The sequence below is a fragment of the Danio rerio genome, chromosome 18, assembly GCF_052040795.2.
Source record: "Danio rerio strain M-AB ecotype USA chromosome 18, GRCz13ab, whole genome shotgun sequence".
NCBI classification, from domain to species: Eukaryota; Metazoa; Chordata; class Actinopteri; order Cypriniformes; family Danionidae; genus Danio; species Danio rerio.
Window position 1 is genome coordinate 9,087,726 of NC_141038.1, and position 27,849 is coordinate 9,115,574.

At 36.8% G+C, this 27,849-nt stretch overlaps 1 protein-coding gene across 12 annotated transcripts in view; it reads right to left on the reverse strand.

The window, feature by feature from the left end:
• The window catches only part of shank3a (SH3 and multiple ankyrin repeat domains 3a), a 368,633-nt gene that overhangs the window by 242,254 nt on the left and 98,530 nt on the right, over positions 1-27,849 (reverse strand). For 2 of the 12 annotated variants that reach the window (XR_015514527.1, XR_015514525.1), the window contains exon 1: positions 20,339-20,615. The exons of the other annotated variants lie outside the window; for them this stretch is intronic. The gene's annotated coding sequence lies outside the window, so the exon portion shown is untranslated. Of the gene's footprint in view, positions 1-20,338; positions 20,616-27,849 lie in introns of those variants that run through there. 12 annotated transcript variants of the gene reach the window in all.

The window sequence follows — 27,849 nt, forward strand, 5'->3', positions numbered from 1 at the left end:
CAGTGATGCCATAGAACAAATAAGTCTGAAGAACACTTTACAAATCTAAATAACATGTTTGTCTACTAAAAATAAGCTTTTTGTGAATATGAAATGTTCTGAGGATGACAAAAACCTTCAACTACACTGTAAAATATGTAATGATAGTATTTTTATGTTGCTTTAATTTACTTTAATACGGTAATCATGTTAAAATTATATTTATTTAAGTTATACAACGGGTATATTAACTTGTCAGTTTGATTGATGTAAGTTAGAGTGGTTTAAAAGTTCATTTGATTCAACTGAAAGATTTTTCATTAAAAAGTTTCCAATAAAGCCTAAAAAATAGCAAAAAAAAAAGTAATATTAGATACTTGATAACATTATTATTTTTTGGCTGGAAAACCCCTTAAAGCAGCAGCTTGAATCAAAACAACAGATATGAACAGTGACTTCTGAAGCGACACACTTCACACACGTTCAGCCAAATCTTACACCGTAATTAAAGTTAATCTGCTACTACTGCTATCTGTAATTAAAGGACTGGAGCTGAAACACCTCAGAGCCACTATATCAGCTGTGTTTTCACATCCCTCCTGACGTCTAGCCTGAGGTTAGAGCTGTTATTTTCAGAACATGAGCATCTGCAGCTTCCACTACAACAAAAACCAAGAAAGAAAGAGTTGAAGTGACATTCTGACCTCGACGGCAGGATAGCGGACACTTTTCTCTTTTTCTACTCTCAGCATAATGTTAGAAATCCACAGCGCTCGACCAGCGCTCTCCACATAATGCTGCTGAAAAGCCTGATGACCAGCTAACTGACCACTGACACACGCACGCGCACACACACACACACACACACACACACACACACAAACACATACCACATGTCAGACACTCCCAAACTGAAACACACACACGCACGCACGCACGCATGCACGCACGCACGCACACACACACACACACACACACACACACATCATTAAACAATAATATAGTGGCTCAAACATAAATTTAAACAAATGACAACAAATAACTAACTGAATAAATAAATGAAGACATAAATGTACGTGTGTATAAATAAAACAATAAAAAATAATAACATAAAAATAATAAATACAAATTTATGCGATAAATTCCGATTATATAAAAACAAAATATAATAAAAACATTTAGTAAAATAAGACAAATAAATATATAAATACAAAATGTACATAATAATATTAAATAATAATAATAATAAAAAATAGTAATAATAATAATTTTATTTTAAATTTTAAATTTGTATTTTTATTTTAATATTTTATTATTTTTATTATAAATGATTTATTACCTACATCAATTTTATACAATTTTATTTGTATTTTTTATTTTAAAATATTATTAATAATAGCAACAAAAACAACAACAACAATATTAATATTGATACTATATATTTTTTATTCATTTTTAATATTTTCATTTCAATTAATTAAAAAAATTATAAAAACAAAATACATATAATAAATAAATACAAAAATAATCATACTTAAAAACAAGTTTGAAAATCTGAATATACTACTTTATATTAAAAGAATATTTTTTTTGTACAAAATAATAATAGTTACACTTGATAGTGTGAAATGTACAACAAATAAAGTGTGCCCATAAAAATTATTTAGTAGTAGCAGTAATAATAATAATAATAATAATAATAATAATAATAATATGATAATAATAATATTTTTTCAATTTTTTTATAAAATATATAGTTTTTTTTACTTTATTTTAAAATTTAATCTTTTACAAATATTTATACGTAAATACTAGGCTGAAATGCTGAATATTATATACTAAAATAATATTTTCTTGTAAAAAATAATAATGTTTGCAGCATAGCACAGCGTTAAATGTACATTAAATAAAGTGTTCCTATAATAATTATTTAGTAAAAATATTAACAATAATAATAATAATAATAATAATAATAATAATAATAATAATAATAATAATAATAGTTACCTCAATAACATTTTTTAATTAAAACTTTGTAGTATTGATCATTGGCATTGTTAGTTGTGTTATGTTATGTTAACAACAACAACCTTATTGTAAAATCTTACGCTAATTTTATTTACAAGCACATTCAGGCATTTCATAGGCACTTTTCTAAAAGCGACCTATAAATAATATCAAGTTGTTTACTAAACAATGACAGCATTTTTCATAACCTAGTATTTCAGAAAGGCAATAGTGGAGGCCAAAATGATGACCTGGCAAATCACAGCTGTTCATGCTTCATCACTACATAATCTGAGTTGAAGGTGAAGTGATAAACAGGTGTGTAATGACAGATTTTCCACAGGTTTACAGTGTAACGATGATGAAAGCAAGAGTGAGTAAACAGCTCTGTTCACTTTCTCTCTGGTGGCACTGATGTGATTTATAAATATGAAGCCATAAACTGAGCGCAGTCACTCCACACGCTGCTGACTTCAGCGTTCAATATACACAAACACATGAATATGGTGTGTGTGCGTGAATTAATGGTGATTGTGTGTAAAGGAACGTGAGGAATGCCTTCCATCATCAGATCGCGGACAGACCAACAGAAAGAGAAAAGCTGGAGTCAGCAGTGGCTTCGGTGAGTCTCTGCCAGAGCACAGCACAGCCCAAAATACACCCAAAACACAGCCCTAACATTCAGCTGAAGTCAAAAAGATTAGCCCTCCTGAGAATTTTTTCCTTTTCTAAATATTTCCCAAATGATGTTTAACAGAGCAAGAAATTGTTTACATTATTTTTATATTTTACTTACTATTTTTTCTTCTGGAATTTTTTTTTTTTTTTTTGGCTATAATAAAAGCAATATATACAGTTCAAGTCTTTTCTTTTTTGAATATTTCCCAAATTATGTTTAACAGAGCAAGGAATTTTTTTATTATTTAATTTTTTAAAATTATGTCTAACAATATTTTGTCTTCTTATGTTTTTTTTTTCGGCTAAAAAAGTTTTAAAAAAAGCTGTTTTTTTTAAACACCATTTTAAGGTCAATATTATTAGCACTTTTAAGCTATATTTTTTCTCGATAGTCTACAGAGCAAACCATCATTATACAATAACTTGCCTAATTGCCCTAACCTGCCTAATTAACCTAATTAACCTAGTTAAACCTTAAATGTCACTTTAAGCTGTGTAAAAGTGTCTTGAAAAATATCTAGTCAAATAGTATTTACTGTTATTGAATTGAATTGAATTTATTGAATGGGATAGCCCCTTGAGATGAATCATCTCATTTTCGAGGGCGTCCCTAAAAAGTTCATAAATCAAAAGTACAACACATCATAACATACATACACTTGACAAGACAAAAAAAACAATCAAACAAGCAGCACACTCCACCTGTAACACTTCCCACAATCTGATAATATAATATAATCAAAAGTACAAACAATTTGATATACAAAAAAATAATAAACATTTAATTAGGAGCCAATATTAATAACATTCGCAAGTTGTTTCCAGAAGAGAAAATAAATTAGCCCTTAAAAGACGAAGTGATTTAATTGATCTAAAAAAGGAAGGGAGATTGTTCCAGTCGGAAGGTGCTATGGCCACTTTCTTTAGAAATTCTGGGAACAAAAAAATGATTCTGTTGCACATGACGAAGCGATTATGATGATGTAAATGGAACAAAAAACTGCTTTAAATAAGAAGGGAAATTAAAGTAAACACATTTAAAAATAAACAAATACCAATGATACTGTCTGCGGAACTTAGGTTGAAGCAAACCAAATGTTTCGTATAATATACAATGATGGGTTCTATAAGAACATCTTAAAACAAATCGACACAGAGAATTGAAGACAGTATTTAAAGGTTTTAAATTAATATCAGAGGTATTGTTAAAGATAATATCAACGTAATCAATAATAGGAAAAATTAATTGAGAGAGAATTTTTTTTCTTACTTTAAATCAGGGCCGGAGTGGGACTCCTTTTCAGCCCTGGAGTTTCAAGCCTCAGACCGGCCCACCTCAGTTCATGAATGACTATATTAAAATAAGGTCATTTCCAATTCAGTTTTTAATTACACTATCACGTCTTTTTTTGAGAAAACAGCTGCTTTAGAACTTCAAATGTTCAAAAACCCTAACAGTATTATATGTCTTTACAAAAAAAAAAAACATACTCAGACGAGGATTAATACCCGGTTGTGGGCGTCGTGATTTAGCGTGCTAATCACTGGACCACATCAGATGTATATTAAGAGATGACTAATCTGAGCTATATCATCGTTAACCTGCAGACTGGTTACATATAAAAAGAGCAGAGCTGCGGTAAAATAATAAATAAGAAGACTGTGGTCAAGTAAATAAATAAATAAATTTTCAAAGTGTGACTGCTGAGAGCAACAGAAAAACCAAAAAACGGACCGGCCCACCGGGAATTCTTCCGGTCCTCCCGATTAGCCAATCCGGGCCTGCTTTAAATGAAAAATCATGGCAAAGATAAAATAAATCAGTTATTAGAAATTAGTTATTAAAACCATTATGTTTAGAAATGTGTTGAAAAACATCTGCTCTCCGTTAAACAGAAATTGGGGGAAAAAATAAACAGGGCTAATAATTATGATTAATTCAACTGACTTGGACTTCAACTTTACCAGTGATGGGTTTCAGCTGGAATGGCATCCGCTGCAGAAAACATATGCTGGATAAGTTGGCGGTTCATTCCGCAGTGGCGCCTCCCGATTAATAAAGAGACTAAGCCGAAAAGAAAATGAATAAATGAATTTCATGCAACACTAAAAAAATCAGAAATGTGTCTTGAGAAGCAATTCAAGCCAAGGCAAGGCTAGTTTATTTCTATAGCACATTTCATGCACAGAGGCAATTCAAAGTGCTTTACATAAACGAGAATAAAAAAAGAAAAGTTAAAGAACAAACAATAAAATTAATAAAAACAGATAAAAACAGATTAAAATGTGTTAAAACAGGTTATAAAAAGAATGAAAAAGAAAAATACATAATAGGATGATCTGTCGGACGTAGATCATGTGCTCTTTAATAGTAAAGGCACAGCTAAACAGATGTGGTTTCAGTCTCAATTTGAATGTGCCTAATGTTGGAGCACATCTGATCATTTCTGGAAGCTGATTCCAGCATGAGGGGCGTAGTGGCTGAAGGCAGATTCACCCTGTTTTGATTAGACTCTTGGAATTTCTAGTTTATTTGATCCTAAAGATCTGAAATTTATATTTACATTTTTTTTTATTCCAATAATATGTCACAATATTACTGTTTATGAAAATTTTATTTTTGATCCAATAAATGAAAGCTTGTTGAGCATAGAAGACTAAAATCAGTAAAATAATTAGTGAAAGATAACATGACAATGAACACAAGAGCAATGATGTTGAAAATTCAGCTGTGTACCACAGGAACACATTACATTTAACATTCATTCATCTATTATCCTTTGGCGTAGTCCCTGATTATCAGAGGTTGCCCCAGCGGAATGAACTACTGGAACTATTCCAGCATGTTTTACGCAGCGGATGCCTTTCCAGCTGCAACCCAGTAGTGTGAAACACCCATACACACTCACATTCACACACACACTCATACATTATGGCCAATTTACCTCATCTAATTTACCTATAGCGCATGTGGTGGAAACCAGAGCACCCGGATGAAACCCACACCAACATGGGGAGAACATGCAAACTCCAGACAGAAATGCCAACTGGTTCAGAAGGGACTTAAACCACCAACCTTCTTGCTGTGTGGTGACAGTGCTAACCACTGAGCCACCATGCCACCTGCATTATGAATATATATTTGCATTTTTTTTTTTTATTTCAATAATATGTCACAATATTACTGTTTATTAAAATTGTATTTTTGATCCAATAAATGAAACCTTGTTGAGCATGAGAGACTTTCTCAACAGCATTGTATCTGGCTGTACATTTTCAGCACAGTACTTTCGGACAAAAGCAGCACATTCGCCTAACAGCAAGAAGGTCACTTGTTCAAACCTCAGTAGGGTCAGTTGACATTTCTGTGTGGAGTTTGCATATTATCCCTGTGTTTGCGTGGGTTTCCTCCGGGTGCTCTGGTTCTCCCCACAAGTCCAAAGACATGTGGTACAGGTGAATCAGGTATGCTTAAATTGTCTGTAGTGTATGTGTATGAATGAGTGTGTGTGAATGTTTCCCAGTGATGGGTTGCAACTGGAAGGGCATGCGCTGCATAAAGTATATGCTGGATAAATTGGTGGTTCATTCTGCTGTGGCGACCCAGATTAATAGAGAGACTAAGCTGAAAAGAAAAGGAATGAACTTTCGGATAAATATTGTGTTGTTTGTACCACTGCACAAGTGGAAATGAATTTGCATTTACTTCTAGTTTTACACATCTTCATTTGAACAAATCAATATTCATTGCTACAAGTTATATAGCTCCAAACAAACATGAATGAACCTCTTATGTGTCATGTAATCTTCTCTCAGCATATCAACCACAGCAAAAACATCAATAAAACAGCTTGTAAAGCATGTCATGTAGCATTACATTTACCTCCGGCAAGTCATTCAATATCCACAGCTTACCGGTTCACTACAGAATGCACTCTAGAGAAAAATAAAAAATATATATATTTGGACTATATTATCTATTATATTTCTTATTTTTAACCAGCTGGAACCAGTGAAATATTTATTTAAGGTATATTTTTATCATTTCTTTTCTATGCTAACAAAAAAGTAGATACAATTCTTATAGCGCTCCTTCTCATACTTCAGTCTAGTATGAGATAGCGCTCCTTCTCATACTTCAGTCTCCACATCAAAGTTCCTGAAAGCAAAGAAGGTCAAGGTGCTCCAGGATTGGCTAGCCCAGTCACCAGACATGAACATTATTATGTCTGGGGTAAGAAAAAAGAGGACGCATTGAAGATAAATCCAAAGATTCTTGATGAACTCTGGGAGTTCGAAAAAATTAAATAAAATTTAGAAGTTATTTGTGTCATTTCAGATAAGTATGGATGCAGTCCTCCAAGCTCATGGGAGTCATACACAATATGAACCATGCACCATGACTTTATATTCTATACTGTACATTTTTTCTGTTTAGTGACACAACTTTTATCTAAGCAAAGTCAGACCTTACTGTTCTAATTAAATAATTAAAAATCAAGGCTTGATCATATTTTATTTTGGTAAAATAAGCATAATTAGAGGCATTTGCCTTTCATATAAGCCACTTCTGATACTAAATTATCAACTAGAAGTCAAGTTATTATTGTTGTTCCTAAAACGTGCGTAGGCGACACGATTATTGTCGGGTAGTGTATAAATATTCCAATATTTTCATCTCGCATATCAGTAATATTGCCTAAAATGTTTATAATGTATTTAATTTTGTCTAGTGTTTGTTTATGCAACAGAATCCATTTCCAACATCCACATGTCCATACTATATCTATTGTGAGTCATGACTATGAATAAAGCACCTCAAAAGATCATCACACATGCATTACATCTGCTATCAATAATTTAATCCATGAAACCTATGATAAAAACCCATAATATACCTAATAAATAACTTCCACACGATTCACACTCACAAATCTATGTCACATATTATATCTAACAGAAGCCCCAGTTCATCCCACAATATATGCCAATAAGCATACAAATCATATAACAATAAACCTATATCAATAATATATTGTTTGTCACATAAAACATACATAATAAAAACACTAGTGTAAATGCCCTTAAAAAACAACACAAGCAATCTGGCTAAGCATGTTTCAAAAGTGCATTACCTGCAGAAAGACAAGTTTTCGATTGACTAGCTTAAGGTACATCATCCATCATTATGCTAGCAGTCAATCACACAAGGTCTCTCTAAGTGAAGTTTATTTATAAACTAATTTCAAGAGGATCACGTGCTTATAATTGCTTGTAGCCAGCCCCACACTATTCAATTTATGATTCACCAATCAGATGATTCCTAAGCCCACAGCAATCACTATCTGTTCATTAGCTACTATAGCAGGGGAGTTCTCGAGATCTACCTGAGCTCAAACTCCCCTCTCGCCTTGCAAACAAGAGTGAGCCCCGAACTCGAGGATCTTATGAGCTCAGGGCTCTCTCCCGTGACAGCATGCCAAACAAGGTTTATAAACAATCATCAGCTAAGTGTGAACTCTTGAAATTAGTATAACATTATTAGTTTAATAAACACACACATTCGGTTACAATGAAAACAGTATTTTTTTCTCTGCAGTAGCCTAAATAAATCTTAAACATTATAAATGCTTTTACATTGCTGTATTTGCAAATATAGCCTAATGATAAACTGTTCTTATTAAGAAATTATTTTTAAAAATGCTTATTTTTTTCATTGTTAACCGGTGACTCACTTATGTGAATGTGTTGATGTAAAATCTTAAACATGATCTGATTATTAATCTGCATTTTGCAACTCAGAGGCTGTTTTTTTAACTGCAGGGAGCACAAGAAACCAAGAAAGATCCAGACTTCTGCCAGAAAAGACAAACATGTAGATTTTTCTCCAGAAGAAAAAAGGTTAAAAACTGAGAGTCATATTCCTTCAACCCATTATACATTCTTTTATAGGAAAAATTTTATTCATTTGTTTTACATATATTGTTTTTGCCTTACTTCACATAAAAATGTAATATAAAAAAGTGTTGTTAATTCTGTTTAGTTAATTTTTTTTACATAAAAAACTGTACAAAAAGTATCGATAAGAGAACGGTTAAAGTCAACCTAAGCTCATTCTGAAAACGTAGCCCCACGGACATAAGAACGTGATTTACGTGGCCGGTGGTTCGTATGGCTGCATTTCCTTTTTTCAAGCGAACGCTACGGGGCGGTGTGACACCACTCCTCTTCGCGCTCGCCGGCTGACGGCTCACCTCCGCGTGGAGGGCTTTCCAGCCGCAACCAGTTTGTCCGGTTAGCTCATCGTGTTACCTCGGCGGAGCAGAGGCCTGGAGGGGAGCCGGCCGCGATGACGGGGTTCGAGTACGGGGAAGAGCAGTTCCAGAAATCAGGTAAGACAAAAAACAGAATCCAAAAAATAAAGCGAACGAGTTCATAACAGGGCGGGAATGTGGAGAAATCCGAAAACGCGGTCAAAATCAGACGAGGGCTTTTCTTTTTCTGGACGGCTTTTGTAAATCGTTGCTTGGGCTTAGGGACGGAGGAGGAGGAGGAGGAGGAGGAGGAACGTTTCCAGAATGAGCCTGGGTTGGTTAAAGTACCGAACACAAAAGTGATATCGATAAAAGTAGTAATAACGTTAAAACCTTAACGATACCCATCCCTACTCATAGCACTCTTAATATAGCCTGCAGAAATCATAATGCATCTAGCACTGGATACACACCACATTACAATGTTGCCTATAACAAAACCTAATATTATTTGTCAAATATCCAGCATTAGCATAACATTGACAACAATACTCTTAAAGCAGCCATCAATGCTGGCGCATTCCATAACAATCGGCCTCAAATTTGCTCATACATCTGCTAGTGTCTTACCATCACGCATCTTGCACTGCTCATAACGCATACCATTTGCTCTAATGGCACACATAACCAAGGCTATCGCTGGCACACTGGTGTTAATGTGACATGTAAACGACATATGTGCTGTCCTTTATACTGGCCGAGAGATTGGCAGGCCGGTGGCGAGATGTCAGATGCTTGTCCCACTGTGAGTTAGTGTTGAGTTATTACTCCGCTTTCCAGCAGAGCGTTTCACTTCACGCCTGACAGACGGCTCCTTGAGAGATCCATTTGTCTTAATGGGACTTCAGGAGCGAGTCCGCTTGGAAGCAAAAAAATTGTGACAAACTTACAATCTCTCTCTTTCTCAGACTCCACATAACCTGTCTCTCTGTCCACAGGTAAAGGAACAGTAGTTGAAACTCTCATAGGCGCAGTTTATGGATGAACAACTGGTCCATTAACCTCTGACTGGTGCACAGAGAAAGAAAGATGGTGCTCTTATGTTCCACTTTGAGTCAATTCAATAAGAGACTACACCAGGGCTCATGTTTAAAGGAATAGCTCAGCTGGAAGCGAACATTCTGTCATCCTTTACTCACATCTGTGACTTTCCTCCAGAAGGAAAAATGCAGGTACTGTGATTACTTTCCATGCACTTATAATGTGGGATGAAGCAAAGAAAAGAAGAGAGATATAAATCCTGTGCACTATTAATGAAGGCAAAAAATGCTAAAATGATTCTTCACATTTGTCATTCTTTCTCTATATGTTTTTGTATTTTAATGAAATCTATCTTGCTTCTCTTTATTTATCCATGAATAATTCCACATCTCCAATTATTTTTCAATACACCTACCAATCTGTCCATCCGTCCATCCATTCCTCTGTCCATCTATCCATCCACCGACTTAATTACCCACCCATCCATAAACCTACCCACAAATTCATCATCCATTAACCCATTAATCAATGCACCCATCCATCAACTCATTTATCCATCCATCCAATCCATCAATCAACCAACCCACCCAGTCATCCATTTATCCATCCATCCATCCATCCATCAACCCACCAGCCAACCCACCCATCAATCCATTCTTCTAATCCATTCGTCCGTCCATCCATCCATCCATCCATCCATCCATCCATCCATCCATCCATCCATCCATCCACTCATTTATTCATCCATCTAATCCACCAATCAACCCACCCATTTATCCATCCATCCATCAACCCATCAATCAACGCACCCATCAACCCACCAATCCTTCCCAATCGAATCTATCCATTTATCCATCCTTCCATCCATCCATCCATCCATCCATCCATCCATCCATCCATCCATCCATCCAACTTTCCAACCACTCACCCATCCACCCACCCACCCATCTACCCATCCATCCATCCATCCATCCATCCATCCATCTATCCATCCATCCACTCATTGATCCATCCAATCCACCAATCAACCCACCCATACATCCATTTATCCATCCATCCATCAACCATCAACCCACCGATCAACCCATCCATAGATCCATCCATTCATCAACCCACCCACCCAACCATCCATCCATCCATCCATCCATCCATCAACCCACCAATTAACCCACCCATCTATTCATCATCTATCCATTCATTCATTCATTCATTCATCCAACCATCCATCCATCCATCCATCCATCCATCCATTCATCAACCCACCCCTCCATCCACCATTCAACCCACCCATGAACACATCCATGCATTTATCAATCCATTCATCAGCCTATCCACCCACCCTACCATCCATCCCTCCCTCCATCCACGCATCAACCTACCCATCTATCCATCCATTTATCTATTCATCCATTAACTCCCCAATCAACCCACCCATTTATCCATTTATCCATCCATCCATCATCCATCAACCCACCCATAAACCCACCAATCAACCCACCTATCTGTGCATTAACACATCAATCAACGCACCCATCAACCCACCAATCCTTCCAATATCCATTAAATCCATCCATCAACTCATCCATCCATCCATCCATCCATCCACCCATCTATCCATCCATCTATCCATCCACTAATTTATCCATCGAATCCACCAATCAACCCACCCATTCATCCATTTATCCATCCATCTATCATCCATCAACGCACCAGTCAACTCACCCATCAACCCTCCCATCCATCCATTCATCCTTCCAATATCCATCGAATCCATTCATCTATCCACCCATCCATCCATCCATCCATCAATCCATCCATCCATCTATCCATCCATCCATCCATCCATCCACCCATCCATCCATCCATCCATCCATCCATCCATCCATCCATCCATCCATCCATCCATCCATCCATCCATCAATCCATCCATCCATCCATCCATCCATCCATCCATCGACCAATCCATCAACCAATTCATATATCAACCAATCCACACATCTATCCATCCATTTATTTATTTATCCATCCAACCATCCATTCATCCATCCGTCCATCCATCCATCCATTAACTTTCCCCACTCGTCCATCCGTCCGTACATCCATCCATCCATCCATCCATCCATCCAACTTACCAATTAACAACCTCCCACCCATCAATCTATCCATCCATCCAACCATCTAAAAAATTCACACCAGAAAACACACAACCTCTGCCTATTATGCATATGTTGGAAATGCGTGAAACACGAGAAAAAATCCTGTTATATTTGTACAGCACGCACACTCTTTTAAAATGCATCAGGGAGAACCCTCCACACCCTGCCTGCTGTTTTATGTTATATCAACACTATTGAACCATTTCAACTATATGTGAACATTACATTTGCATTGGTGACTCGCATCAAAGTAAACAGCAAGATGAAATGGAATACATGCTGAGCGTATTGGGGCAAATCCATCTGTTTCACAACATGGACAGACACAAGAGCAATCTGAAGGCACAGGGTTGTTAGTTACACAACCATCATGCTGGTGACCATCTAAAAAAATACAAAGTTATGAAAATTACCCCTAGCATGAGACAATGGACATAACAAGAGGACAGCAGACAGAAAGATAGAGAGAATTACAAACTAGATGGATGGACTGATGAATGGTAAGAATAATAGACGGGTGGATGCATGAAGAGGTGGACAGATAGAAAGGGAGTTGTGTGTGTCTGTGTGTGTGCGTGTGTGTGTGTGTGTGTGTGTGTCAGGATCAGCTGATGTGTAATTGCCCTGTAGATGTACTGGACCTCACTCTAGTTTAATTAGGTCATGTAATGGTCAGCCTCGGGGCAGGGCCGATAAAAGAGTCCCGGGACAGTTGAGTGGAAGGGACTCTATTCACATCTTTATGTACTATCTCTATCTCTCCCTCACTCTCTTTTACTCTCTAATCTCATAAACATTTCAAAAGTTTGCACCAAACCAACATCTAACCCCTGAATAGTTACTTTTCACACTAATACTCCATATAACACCAATATATGCGCTCTCGTCCAGCCCTGACATTCATTTCAAAACCACTTCTTATACATAAGTAATCATTGAGCAGATGATTTCATTAAACGTGGTGTAAAACGAGGTCAGATCTCCTGGAGTAACCACAGTTGCTCTCTCAATTTCAGCATCCATTTAGTTTTAAACAGCACTAAACAAGATCACAGGGTAACAATCAAACCTCAAAACGAACTTGGTTAATGTTCAAAATCCATCAGCACTAACATGCATGTCAAAAACTACAGTACACCACTGTAAATGCAGAGACCATCACAGGATGAGGTCACAGCTGGCAGATATGGAGCAAACTAATTCATGCTCTGTTAGTTTTAACTCATGCTCTCATGATGAGTTGATAAGCTGTGCTTTTAAAACGCATGTATAACATTGGCAATGAGAGTAAAATCAGCACAAATTGTAACTTTTCCCCCTGAATGAGTCCTGATTATATATATATATATATATATATATATATATATATATATATATATATATATATATATATATATATATATATATATAAAAACTGAAATTGGTGCCCCTCCCCCCCGTTTATTTTTTTCACCAATTTCTGTTTAACAGAGAGCAGATTTTCTCAAAAAAAAAAAAAACAATCACAATCGTTTAGAGGTCATTTTTGGTTAATGATGTCAGAATTTACTGGTATTTTTGGAATGGATGTGTGAATGGTCATTTCCGAAAAAAAAAATCCGTAACGTCCTTGCCTGTGTAAACAGCGTTTTTTTTTTATTTACCGGTAAAGTTGTTCTGGAAATTTTCCGGATATTTTCCGGGATCATCGTGTGAAAGGGGCTTGTGTGTCTGGCTAAGGATGTTTCAGAAGCCAGGTAAAAACAAAAAAGCTAGTTAAAAAAAAAAAAAAAATGCAGTTAAAGTATGCGGCTGCAATGTACTTTTCTCTTCTTGTTTGCTTTTGATAACACAATTGGTTGGGTTTAGGGAAAAGGGATGCTTAGGGATTGTGAAGGTATACCTATATAATATATACAGTTGAAGTCAGAATTATTAGCCCCCCTTTGAATTTTTTTTTCTTTTTTAAATATTTCCCATATATATTTAAAAAATATTTATATATTTTCCATATGGCTGAAGTTTTTTTTTTTTTAATTTTATTTCGGCTGTTTAAAAGCAGTTTTAATTTTTTTTAAAAGCCATTTAATCTATATATTTTTTAGTCTACAGAACAAACCATCATTATTCAATGACTTGCCTAATTACCCTAACCTGCCTAATTAACCTAATTAACCTAGTTAAGCCTTTAAATGTCACTTTAAGCTGTATAGAAGTATCTTGAAAAACTCAACAATTATCTTGAAAATATTATTTACTAGGGATGTAACGGTATCAGAATTTCACGGTACGGTAATACCTCGGTATGAATGTCACGGTACGGTATTTATTGAATCATTTACAGGAAAAAAAAAACTTTTGAAAATACTCCAAAAAAGTGCCAAAAGTGTCAATGACATACAAATTAGCCATCTATCTGTTAGCTTTGAAACAGGAACTTCAATTTTAATAACAAAAAATTATTAAACCATGTAAAAAAATAAAGTTTCAATTTAGTATTGTTGAAAACTCATCACATTTAACATTTAATCACTCACTTAGATAGAGATGGGTTTAAAGAAAAATTATCATATAATTATAATCTGGTAAAAGCTGGTATCTCTGGGTATTTACAATGTCCCCTGCAACAGAAAAAAACCCTCTCATTTGGGACTGAGGTTTCTGGGACAAGAGAGATATGACTTGGCCCATGTTGACAGCAGTGGGTAACGTTGTGCATTGTCTTTCCCCCACTTGAGAAGACAAACCATGAGTGAGATAGAGGTCTCTTTGCGGTACAAGTCAATGTCTGCATCAATCTGAACAGTGTGCTGTGTTTCTGCAGTCCCCATGACTGTTATTAGTCGTATTCCCCAACTTGCAAGCACGTGCACACATAGGGCTCAACCTGTGCAGTGCACATGCCCTTTTTAGTCTTGGATAGAAAATGCCCTTCCAAAACGATCAAAAGTGCCCCCGCGACGCGACACAACCTCCGTCCAGTCCAGCCCTTCAGTAGGCGCGCGACAACACCTCTCCTGAGTATGCGCGCTCAACCCCCCCTCGGCGCTTTACAATACGCGCGCCACAACACAGCTGATCAGAACGCGCGCGACAGCACCGCTATTCAGCACGCGCGCGGCGACAACACCCGCTTTAGGTTCGATAATTTCCATCTTTTTTTCATCTCCGCTACTAGCAGCACACTCCATTTCCGCATTACTGGATCTGTAGCGACAACAGACCGCAAAGGATTATGGCCACGCCGGGGCTGATGGGAAATGAAGTTTCAGCTACCTCCCGTTCGCTTCATTCGCCTGAGCAAATTTTCTCTGAAGACCTATAGTTTTACCGAGTCATGCGACTTCGGTAATATCGAAAAAATTTAATATTGCGGTATGACGGTATTTACAATACCGTTACATCCCTATTATTTACTGTCATCATGGCAAAGATAAAATAAATCAGTTATTAGAAATGAGTTATTAAATCTATCATGTTTAGAAATGTGTAGGAAAAAAAATTATTTCCATTAAACAGAAAATGGGGAAAAAATAAACTCGGGGGCTAATAATTCGGGGGGGCTAATAAATCTGACTTCAACTGTATATATATATATATATATATATATATATATATATATATATATATACATACACATACATACATATATATATATATATATATATATATATGCACCGAATTACCTAACGAGCTGAACAGCTTCTCTAGGATGTGCATGAGAAGGATGTGTAAATGGCAGGTAAGAGAAAACATAACCCATTTGAGATTCGTAAAAATGTACACTGTAGCTTCAGGTGTATTTGGCAATTCAATTTTTGCCATGTATTTCGCAGTTCGCGAAAAAATTGTAGCACTGGGCATGTATTCCCAATGAGCCTGGGTTCTACATTTGGCTATATGCCCCTGCAACACAAGACTGGTTTTGAAGTCCATGGGTCATATAAGAGGTGTAAAGGGACCGGTCTGAAATTGACAGTACAAGAAGATGGCAAGGAAGACCAGGTTCACCTCATGTGCTCTCAATAGTCCCTAAAGGAAGGAGTCTCCACAACATCGGCACAGTGTTTTCCCAAAGCTGTCATGCCAGTGACTGACTACACCTCCACACTCTGTCTGATCGCACTGGCGCACAAGCGGCTGGCGCTACGAGCCCTCGTTAAATCTCCCATCAGTCACTTTACAGGATCAAGAGATTACGTATCACAGCCAGTGTCATCTCCGTCAAGACCGTGGATCAGTACACTGTCAGATCCACACACACACGCCATCACCATTCTGTGCACGCCATTCAAAGAGCAGCAAGCAAAGAACCAAAACGGCGGAAAATGGGGGAAGCGCTGAAAATGCTTGATGTGGTAAACTTTAATGCTTCAATTGTTCTTGCTCACACCTTTAAACACTTTTATCAGCGTGTGTTCGATGTAGCGGAGAGTGTTGAGACAGCAGTGGAGCTTTAGCTGAAGACAGACATGGATGGGCTTCATCCAATTTAATTTCATGGCAATTCGTCACTTTTTGATTTAGTGGCTAATTCGTATTAATTTTTACAAGCTCAATTTAGAATGAATTTTGAGGAGTAGGGTTACGGGTGGAGTTTGAGTTTTCATATGATAATCATATCACCCATAGGGTTGGCTATTGAAACTCGGTGCCATTATAGCAACGGTACCTTTGTAACTTATATGTACCAATGACCGAATCAGCATATGAGTTTGGGTGCCTAATTTTGGTGCCACTGCTGCTACAACAAGGACGTACTGTAAGAAGCATTAAGGGTTGCATCAAAGGCACACATAGTTACGCATTGTCACACTATCTCTAAACATTTAATTTTAAACAACTGTGAGGAATACGGACAGGCGATGTCAGGCATGTGTTCTTGTAGCTTAGGGAACGCTTTACAAAAGTTGCGTGTAGGGGGAAACACGTCAAACTTAATGACACATTTGAGGGCTCATGGAATCAACTTAAAAGCAGAGGAATGCACTGTCTATAAAAACTAGCAACATCATCTGGCACTTTCAATGAGTACGTAGACACCAATGCTCTGATTTGATTATGATTAAGACTATACTCTGATTAAGTAAACAGTGATTTTTGAAAAATACTGATTCCTGAAATACCTCAGTTTGTCATGGGGGCATTAATAAAATTGTCCTGAATGAAAGTGAAACTGCAGTTAAAGTCGAAAAATAAAAAATGAAACATCTGAAATTACATGAAGCCCTGGAGGAAACATCAATAGCGTGGTGAAGCAATGACGTTAATCGATGTATGTACTGTAACATGTAAAACGGGATATTAAAAGGTACATTCAAAAAGTAACTCGGTTTTTTTTATGCTTCCAACTGACCGCGCACCTCCGTATGAACGGCTTTTATAGTGTAACCAGTTTTCCCAGTGGCATGCCACGTTTATCAGCTGACTTGGGATCAGAGAAGAGTTGACCACGACGACGGAGTTCAAGTCTGGTAAAGAACGAGATTAAGGCAAATCATTAGATTACTGATAACCATGTAGTCACAAGTCCCAACCCTAGTAAAAAGGGGTTCAGTATTTTGATGACAGCCCTTCCACAGGTTAGTAGTAAGCTAATGTAATTTCATGATGCAAATTTTAAATTCATACTAACCAAAATATGATCAAAGGAAATATACTAATGTAATTCAAATATATAAAATATGAATTGATGTTTATTTCAAACTTTAATTATATTGTTTTATTAAAATATATATTTTTAAGATTTTGTCAAGTAAAAGATTTTTCTAGAGTCATCCACCATAGTTTTGTTGCTCAAAAGTATCGGTTCAGGCACCGTTTTGGCACCGGTACCGTTTTAGAAGTATCAATTTAGCACCGGTATCGAAATAACTCGAAACGATACCCAACCCTAATCATGAATGAAATTATATAAATTTATACAAATTTAGCTACTTTTCTGACAATACGTAAAATAGTTACATTTGCTCGTAAGATTGAGCTGATTTTGTCTCATATCAAGCCAAGTTTAAACATTAAGCTTCATGGTAAGTCATTTTTAAGTTTTTTGACAACATTTTACCTATCTTGTAATAATTTTTCATATTTCTTTTTTTTCTTTAGTTTTTTTTACATTTTTGTGACATATTTGAATATAATAGATTAGTGGTAACAAAGGATGTCCGCAACACAGGCTCATTGTGAATATGTACCCCTGTATACATTTCCAGAGAGTGCGAATTATGTAGCCAGAGATACATATGGCTGTATTTCGTCTTTAAAATAAACGCTACAAAGCAGTATGATGCTGCAGACGGCTTCTGTTTTTTTCGTGCTTCCAGTTGATTAGATTAGATTAGGTTAGATGTTCCAATATTTCTTCTACAACTCTGAACTCCAGTGTATTTAGTGTTCTTGAAACTAAAATTATTATTGTTTTAATTAATTGAAAAAGAAACTGAGACTCAACTGAATATATGTGTAGTTTATTCTGACATCATTTACTCACCCTTCACTTGTTCACCAGTTTGACATTTTTGTCTTATTTCTATCGTTTTAGTACCTTCATAGCAAACTAATGGTAAAAGGGGTGTGGTTAATATTGTCCAAAGATAGAAAAAATGTTCAGACTTTAATTGAAGATTAGCGAAATAAGTGGATAAGTGGATTAATTTACAGATTAATTGTTAAACCTAAAGGAGTGGTTGCCAAAGTGGGACCCCTTTAAGGAGTTGCGGGATAATTGTGGGGGGGTTTGATGGGGGGTTTGGGTTCACTTGTGATTTCCTAAAGTCAAAGTTATATGATTAAACTATTAAAATTACCATATTTCATCCATAGCCTAGTTAATAGTTCCATTAAAATAACAGCATGCACTTTTTTACATTGGATTGTGACCCCTGGGGTCATTATGTTAGATTAAAGACATAGCAATAGGGTCTGATGTAGCAGATTTCATGGCACCCGGTAAACTTCGGTGTGTGTGTGTGTGTGTGTACCATTGCGTACAAGGTTTGTCTATTTATAACCACCTCAGAGTATATTGGGGATCATGAGTCACTGAAATTGTTATTTTAAGGGTTGCGGGCTAAAAAGCTTGGGAACCCCTGGCCTAAAAAATACATTTAGATTTCACACATACTTTCATGACAATATATTTTGGATTTTTGAAATATATACATTTTAAAATGTATAAGTTATTGGACTTTCACAGAATAAAACAAATATTGCCATTTTACTCAAACCGATACCTAATAAGTAGGCCCACTCGGAATCTTTGTGTACAGAAATCCACAGATTTCCAGAGGTTTTCAGCCCATCACTGAGTCTATTTATTTACCTGTGTAACTGTGTGTGAATTTATTCAGTTTTTAAACTAATTTCAGTAATATCATTGACTAATATGAAATTGTTCATATTATTTATTTAAAATACAGTTAATTTACATAACTAAATATTTTCTGTCTTTTAGTAAATACATTATACAACAGACTTGCTTTGTTTATCAAACATGTGAATCTAATTGGATTTGCATTGTAAACGTTTATTAAACATTAAAAAGGTATTATTTTTAATTTCATATGAAAAATTTAGTTACGATACTCTCAAAATAATTTCGCATGAATCTAAAGGTTTACAAAAATTTCTGTGCAGAAAGAGCACAAAATGTCTGCAGATTCTATGTGGAACTACTAATAACTCTGAATCCAGAAAATCCAACAAATTTCTTAATTGATCCTGCAGCTCATACACACATACATTAAATTAGACCTGAACCCATTGAAAATAAGTTGTAAAGATTTTAAAAAAAAATAAATTCCAAATTAACGGCAAAATCTAAAGGCAAGAAACCATTAGGTTCCAGCAAGGATTTCTAAATGCACAGTAGTTTCAATACACTTTACCAATCTGATCTGGATTTGTCAGCATTCTATTATTGACAAGCACAGAATGCAACAATGAGTTCCAATTACGAGCAGTATGAAAGCGAGCGTGTGTATGAATTTACTCCAATCTCATAGTTACCTCACAGCTCCTCTATAACAACAACTTCCCATTAAACCGACAATGACAGCAAGAAAAAACCTTATTGTTGAGCCTGCGGCCAATTCTGTCCCTGAAACAAACTGTCTCACACATTCAAATGGAAGTTACTCTCATATAAAGCCACAAGCACACACACACACACACACACACACACACACTGATGGAATGCAACACAATACACACACATAGAGAAGTGTCAGAGCGAGAACAGGATACCTTACTGTTGATTTTGGACTTCTTGGCGTTCTTTCTTGGCTTTCTGTGCCTCCGCTCTCTGGCGTCTCTCCGTCCGAGCGCTCCCCCCATCTCCACCTCTCATCACACACTCATCCGCCACATGCCCTCTCACCTATCGCCTCTTCTTCTCCTCCACACACACATAAACGTCTTGCCGGAGAGCCTCCCGCCGCTCACACACACACACACATGCACCCGCACACACACGCACTCTCTCTGACTCACATGCACACACACACACGCTGGCGCACGGTGTGTGTGATGAACGGGTGATTTCGCTGGATGCGGTGATGGGAGGGAAAGAGGGAGGAGAAAAGGAGGAAGAGTGGCGGTAATTTTGAGGAAGGGAGGGGGGGAACGGTTTGGGATGGAGCCAGTAAGAAAAAAGCCCACGCTTATTCATTCACACTCATTCGTTAGCACTGCTGGTGTGTGTGTGTGTGTGTGTCCCATAGAAAAGAGTGATGAATGGCTTCACATTCACACACTCTCTCTCTCTCTCACTATGCAGTCGACTGCAGCATGTGCTCATTGACCAGAACAGATACGACTGCGACTACATTAAGCCACGCCTCCTGCTTGATGCGATTGGTTGAAGGGTGTGGCTTTTCTCTCTCTCTTTTTGATGTCCGAAGCAGCACTTGTGATTGGTTGATTAAGTTATTGTGGATTCAGACTGCTTGGAAACAGTAGTGACAGACCAATATATTGGGAAAAATGTCTATGCACTGGGAGAGAAAATCCAAATATGAATCCAGATATGAATGTGTTTAAAAAAAGAGGAATCATTTTAAAATAAGGCACTTCTTCTTTGTTTTTCAAAAGGATTTTTAACTCTGGCTTTAATAAATTTGCTTAAATGAATATCTAGTGGCTAAACATAAACAGTTTCTTTGGTGTCTCTCAACCACGTTTCTGGAAGACCACCAACACTGCATGTTTTGGATGTCTCCTCTATCTTTCACACCAGTTTCAGGTCTTTCAGTATCCGTTAATGAGCTGATGATGTCAATCAGGTGTGCTAGATTAAGGAGACATGGAAAATGTGCAGAGCTGGTGGTCCTCTAGGAAAGTCGTTGAGAAACACTGAAGAAATCGATCGGCTTTTAGCATATAATTCACTTTATTATATAATGTCTGCTCTTCTTGAAAGCCACCTTTCGAGTCTTTACACTGTTTACACGTCTCGCTAGTGTTTTTATCGCTTTCTCTGCTGATATTTTTCAAAATTTGCCTGCTCATGTCAGCACTTTTGATCATTTTCACAAAATACTGAATATTTTGTGGTACATATGTCTTAACAAAATATTTCAAATATTTGTGTATACTTTAAATGTACTATTAAATACATTAATAGTCCAGCTTTATGCATTATTTTGTAATAAACACTTGAATGTGAGTTTTATATATAAAGAAAGAAAAAAAATATGGGAAAAAAGGAGGAAGAGTGATGGTACGTCAGAGAAACAGAGGTGATTTGGGGATTGAGCCAATAAGAAAAAAGCCCACGATAATTCATTCAGTGGCAGTGGCAGTGCCAGTGTATCCCATAGAGAAGAGTGACAGAACAGTCCAACAAACAAAAGATCCCATTAAGTGTGATTTAGAAGTGTTTTAATCACAACGATAACAGGTATGTCCTCGAAAAAGCATCGTAATAGAGTATAAATAGCTCATACCCATGTTATTATACACAAAACTGTCCTTGTAAACCATTCAAACACACACACACACACACACACAGACACTGCAGTCGACTGCAGCATGTGCTCATTGATCAGAAAAGATACGACTGAAACTACATTAAGCCACGCCTCCTGCTTTATGCGACTGATTAAAGGGTGTGGTTTCTCTATCTCTTCTTTAAGTCCAATCCAGGACTTGTAATTGGTTGATAAAGTTATTGTGGATTCAGACTGCTTGGAAACAGAAGTGCCAGACCAATATATTGGACAAGATGTCTATATCCAAATTATGAATATGAATGTGTTGGGTTTTGAGGGTTTAGAAAAAGAAGAATCAATTCGGAATAATGTTCTTTCTTTATTTATTTTTTTTTTTTAAAGGATGTTAACCTCCTAGGGCTTAGTGTCCACATACGTGGACAGCACATTTTAGCTCTTCAGTGCCTATTTAAAATACTTTGAATGTTTTATATTTTGTTACAGACATACAGTGTCATCCTACTAGTGTTTTGAAGCATATGAAATGTCTTAAACACTATTTTTAACTGTCCAAAATGGGCAAATATTTTTGTTTTTACTCTCTGATAGTCAAAACATGTACAAAAATGTATATGTTATATATGCATTAAAAACAGTCAGGAAAAAGTGTTTTATGTAAATTCAGACCACGAGTCCACAAATCTGGACATCATTTTTCTCTAAAAGTATATCATATCAAAAGATGATACTTCGGTGTTATTCTTATAAGGTTCCAACAAGCCCAAATAGCAAAAAGAAATAAAAAATGCATGTAAAAAAACACCTTGGGCCTAAAGCTGGCTGTAATACATTTGCTTAATCAATGAACCGATGGCTGAACATGAACAGTTTCGCAAATAGTAATTGATAAGTATTTGGCAATGAAGCAACCCAGGCTCATTCTGATTACGCACCCCTGTAAACATTTCAGTAGAGCGCCAAATATATCCAAGGAGCTACGTTTTTTGCAGTTTTTGTTTTCACGAAGGCTGCTGTATGCACTTTTTCAGATGTCAAATTTCTCTCATTAGTGCCATTTGGCCCTGCTCTTCTTGCTTAAATCCACCAGAGGCCGCTGTTGACTGTTGACTGACTGACTGACCGACTGACTGACCGACTGATTGACTGACCAACCAACTAATCACCCCTTCCCTAAACCTAACGGACTGTTTTAAAAGCAATCCAGAAAAAGTAAAGCCCCCTGATTTTTCCATGTTTTCAGATTTTACCACATTCTCACCCTGTTATTTACTTTATTCATTACATTTTTTGGCTTCTGTTTTTGTATTACATGCATTTTTTACTTTAACTCTGCTCTGCATCTCAAATCCACCAACGTACATGTCAAGCTACCAACCAAACTGGTAACAGGAGAAAAGCTGTCCATTTGGATATAAGCGGTCAGCTGGTTAGCGAGAAAAAGAACGTCGTCATACCACCCCATAGCATTACTTTTAAAGATGAAACGCAGCCGTACATAGCTCTGGCTACATAATTTGTGATCTCCAGAAATGTATATAGAGCTACGTTTTTAGAATGAGCCCTTGTTGCAATTAAGTCACTATAATATATAATTTCTGTCGGTTTTGAAAGCCTCCTTTTCAGTTTTAATACTGTTTACATATGTAGCTGGTGTTTTTATTTCTTTATCTTTTGATATTTTTCCAATGCTGATGTCAGCATTTTTGATGATTTTCACAAAAATGTCAAGGCTCAAAATATTTTGTGGTATACATATCTTAACATATTTAAAAACGGCCGGTAGCTATCTCTCTGCAACTCCACATGGTCGCCCACTGAAGCTAAGCAGGTCAGTAGGTCAGTACCTAGATGGGAGACCACATGGAAAAGCTAGGGGACTGCTGGAAGTGGTGTTACTAAGGCCAGCAGGGGACGCTCAACCTGCAGTCGGTGTGGGTCCTAATGGCCCAGTATATTGATATGGATATGTGAAACCGAGGTCCTGACTTTATGTGGTTGTTAAAATCCTAGGCTGTCCTTCGAAAAAGAGCAGGGGTTTAAATTTGCCCACTGGCCTCTGTCCATCATGGCATCCAAACCATATCGTAATTGGCTTCCTCACTCTTACCCACCAATCAGCTAGTGTGTGATGTGTGATCTGGAACAATATGGCTGCTGTCATTTCATCCAGGTGGATGCTGTACACTGGTGGTGGAAGAGGAGATTCCCAACAAAAATGTGTAAAGTGCTTTGAGTGTGCAGAAAAGAGCTATATAAATGTAAGGAACTATTATTATTAAAAGAAAGAACAAAGCCTCTGCTTTACAAATAAATACCTTAATAGCTCAACCTCATGCACTCATTTGTAATAAACACCGAATGTCGGTTTCATGTAAAAGAAATTAAAAACATATGGGGGAAAGGAGGAAGAGTGATGGTACTTTAGAGGAAGAGAGGTGATTTCGGGATTGAGCCAGTAAGAAAAAAGCCCATGCGTATTCATTCACACTCATTCATTGGCAGTGCCAGTGTGTCCCATAGAGAAGAGTGACGGAACATTTAACACAACAAAAGATCACATTAAGTATGGGATTTTGAAGTGTTTTTAATTACAAGGACACAGGTATGTCCTTGAAAAGCCATTGTAATGGAGTACAACTAGGTCATATCCATTCTATTATACCAAAAGAACTGTCCTCGTAAACCACCAAAACCAGTAAGCACAAACACACTGCAGTCGACTGCAGCTTGTGCTCACTGACCAGAACAGATATAACTGCGACTACATTAAGCCACGCCTCCTGTTAGATGTGATTGGTTGTAAGGAAAAACCAGCATGGTGTGGTTTTCTCCTCTCTCCCTCCCTTTCTCTCAGTCTCTGATGTTTGAGGTGGTGCTTGTAATTGGTTGATTAATCTATTGTGGATTCAGACAGCTGCTTGGAAACAGCCAATATATTAGGCAAGATTTCTGTACACATCTTTAATAATTAAGAAGAGAAAAACTAAATGATTAATTTTGTAAAAAGTATCAATACGGAAAAATGCATAATTGCATTTACAAAAGCACAAAAAATTCACTTAATCTATGTATTGATGACTAAACATAGCCAGTTAGCACTTATTGATTAATATTTGGCCATTGCTGTAATCAGTTTTTATAAAAGCATATGATATATCTTTATTTATTTATTGGTAATATAACTGAAAAGGTCCAGTGCAGCAAAATCAAGTTTTAACATTGTTTACATGTTTTATTACGTTACATTTATTCTGCATGTGGTTGATTATTTGATTTTCCTTTGCTTGTTTTAAGAATTGGCTGCATGCTGGCGCCGTCGGTAACATGAACGCCTCACAGCAAGAAAGTTGCTGGTTCAAGCCTTGGCTGGGTCAGTTGGTGTTTCTATGTGGAGTTTGCATGTTCTCACTGTGTTGCGTGGGTTTCCTCCGGGTGCTTCGGTTCCCTTCACAACTCCAAAAACATGCGGTACAGGTGAATTGGGTGAGCTAAAATTGTCCGTAGTTTTGCAGGGTTGCAGCGTAAAACATATGCTGGATAAGTTGGCAGTTCATTCCGCTGTGGCGACCCCAGACTAATCAAGGGACTAAGGCGAAAAAGAAAGGAATGAATGAATGAATGTTTTGGAAAATTGTATGACTGTAACAAACAGGACTGGTAACCACTCATCCAGCCAGCAGAGCGAGCCGTCGCCTGAATTCTGACTGCCATATTAACCTGGCCACACCACTCAACACTCATTACGAAGTATTGCTTGTACCTGCTGCCTTACCATGTGCACTCTCATTGTTTTGTATTGCTTTTCTGTTGTGACAGTTGAGCCTGTATTTTCAACTACTGCCTTTTGGATTATTGATTTTGCCTTGATTGCCTGGTTAGACTGATTGTTTATTTATCTAAATCTTGACTTTACTGACTATGATTCAGCCTTGTGATTTGGATTTGCTTGCTGATTACAACTAAACTTTTTGCACTTGGCTCTACTCTGTGTTCATGTCGTCACCACTGCCACCATCACAATGAATCAACGATATCTCACGGCAATCCGTAACTTATTGATTTAGTGGCTAATTCATATTAATTCGTATGATCTCAATTGTTCAGTTTAGTATGATTTTTCATCTCTCAATGACGATTGAGGTTTGGTGCCACATCTTTTTTTTAAATTGTCCATTTTCATACAACTGAACAAATTTGTTTGAGTTAGCCACTAAACTGACAAAACATAAATGGTTACATTTCCTTGTGAGATCAGGCTGGTATGACAGTACAAACATACAAAGTTTAAACAACAATAAATATACACATGATACAACAAAACACTGTATACCAAATTTGTTTGACCAAATCTGTCTGACGAGGAAGTAGGGCTGGGCGATATTGCAAAAAAAATTCTCACAATATCATATTTCATATCCTTTGATATCGATAATTATTCATTTTTTTATTTAGGAATTATATGAATTTTTGTTATTTAACCACTTTTTTATTTACCAACAGTACTAAGGCAAATAGTTTTAATAGTCAAAAAACACAATATTCAAACAAATTGTCTCATCTCTTTATAAAAAAATAGACATAAATGTTAAAGAGATACTTAAACTTGATAGGTAAAATGATACAAAGTGTGTGCATTGGTAAAGCGTAAATGCTGAAAAATCAAAGCAAACTTTAAGGTAGTTCAACATCTGTAAGATGTCAATAATAATGATACAGTAAACCTCAAACTGTCAACAAAACAAATTATGATAATCAAATCTGAGCTTTCATTATTATTCAAATACTGTACATATTGCATTATTACAAATTGTGAAGATGAAGGACTCAAAAATCTTTCAGATGGGGAGCTAGTGACTGGGATACACAAGAAAAGAAACCAAAAAGCCACTTTGGTCACATCCTTACATCCTTTTTTATTTACAATCTCCTCACTGCTGCTATACGGCACTCATTTTTGCATGTATTGTTATTCTGATCTGAAGTGACAAGCGTGCACGCATGTGGTTTCCTTCACCATTTACAATGGGCTTTGCACCCGTGCTCCCCTGGTGTCTCTGGTAACTAGCTGACCATTAACTGTTTTCTCAGAGGATGACAAAAGGTAGAGGTGTGAACCTATACTGTTCTCATGATTCGGTTCAGTTACGATTATCATGCCATCGATTCGGTTCATTTCGTTATCTCGGTGCATCACGGTGCATTGATGATGTTTTCCATACACAGTGTTAAATTTTGGGGGGAGGCTTTAACAAGCTGTCTGTATAAACACAGACACTCAGCACCACACTGTCTCTCATTCACAAACATACACAAACATAGACAGCACCAAACAAACAAACAGACAAACACACACACGCACACGCACACACACACACACACACACACACACACACACACACACACACACACACACACACACACACACACACACACACACTTTAGCCCTCGCAATATGCATTTAGCCGGGAGAGCTCGCACTGAGCGGAGCAAAAAACAAAAAATAAACGAAAAAAAAGAGGCACTTTTCCGACGGTCCCTTACTCCGCTCCGCACAAGCTCTCCCAGCTAAACACATATTGTGAGGGCTTAAAGGGAGCAGTGTTCTTGATGTTGAGCGAAAAAGTAGAAAAAGACAGCTGTGAAACATAACCAGCTTTGTTGTTTTGAGGTTTTTGAGTTATTGTCGCTATAACTGAATGTGTCAGGAATATCGAAAACAAAACCAACTTAACCGCGTTTATTTCTGGTGCCCCCCTGGATGTACAGCGCCCTTAGCATTTGCCTATTCTGCCTATGCCAGTGTTG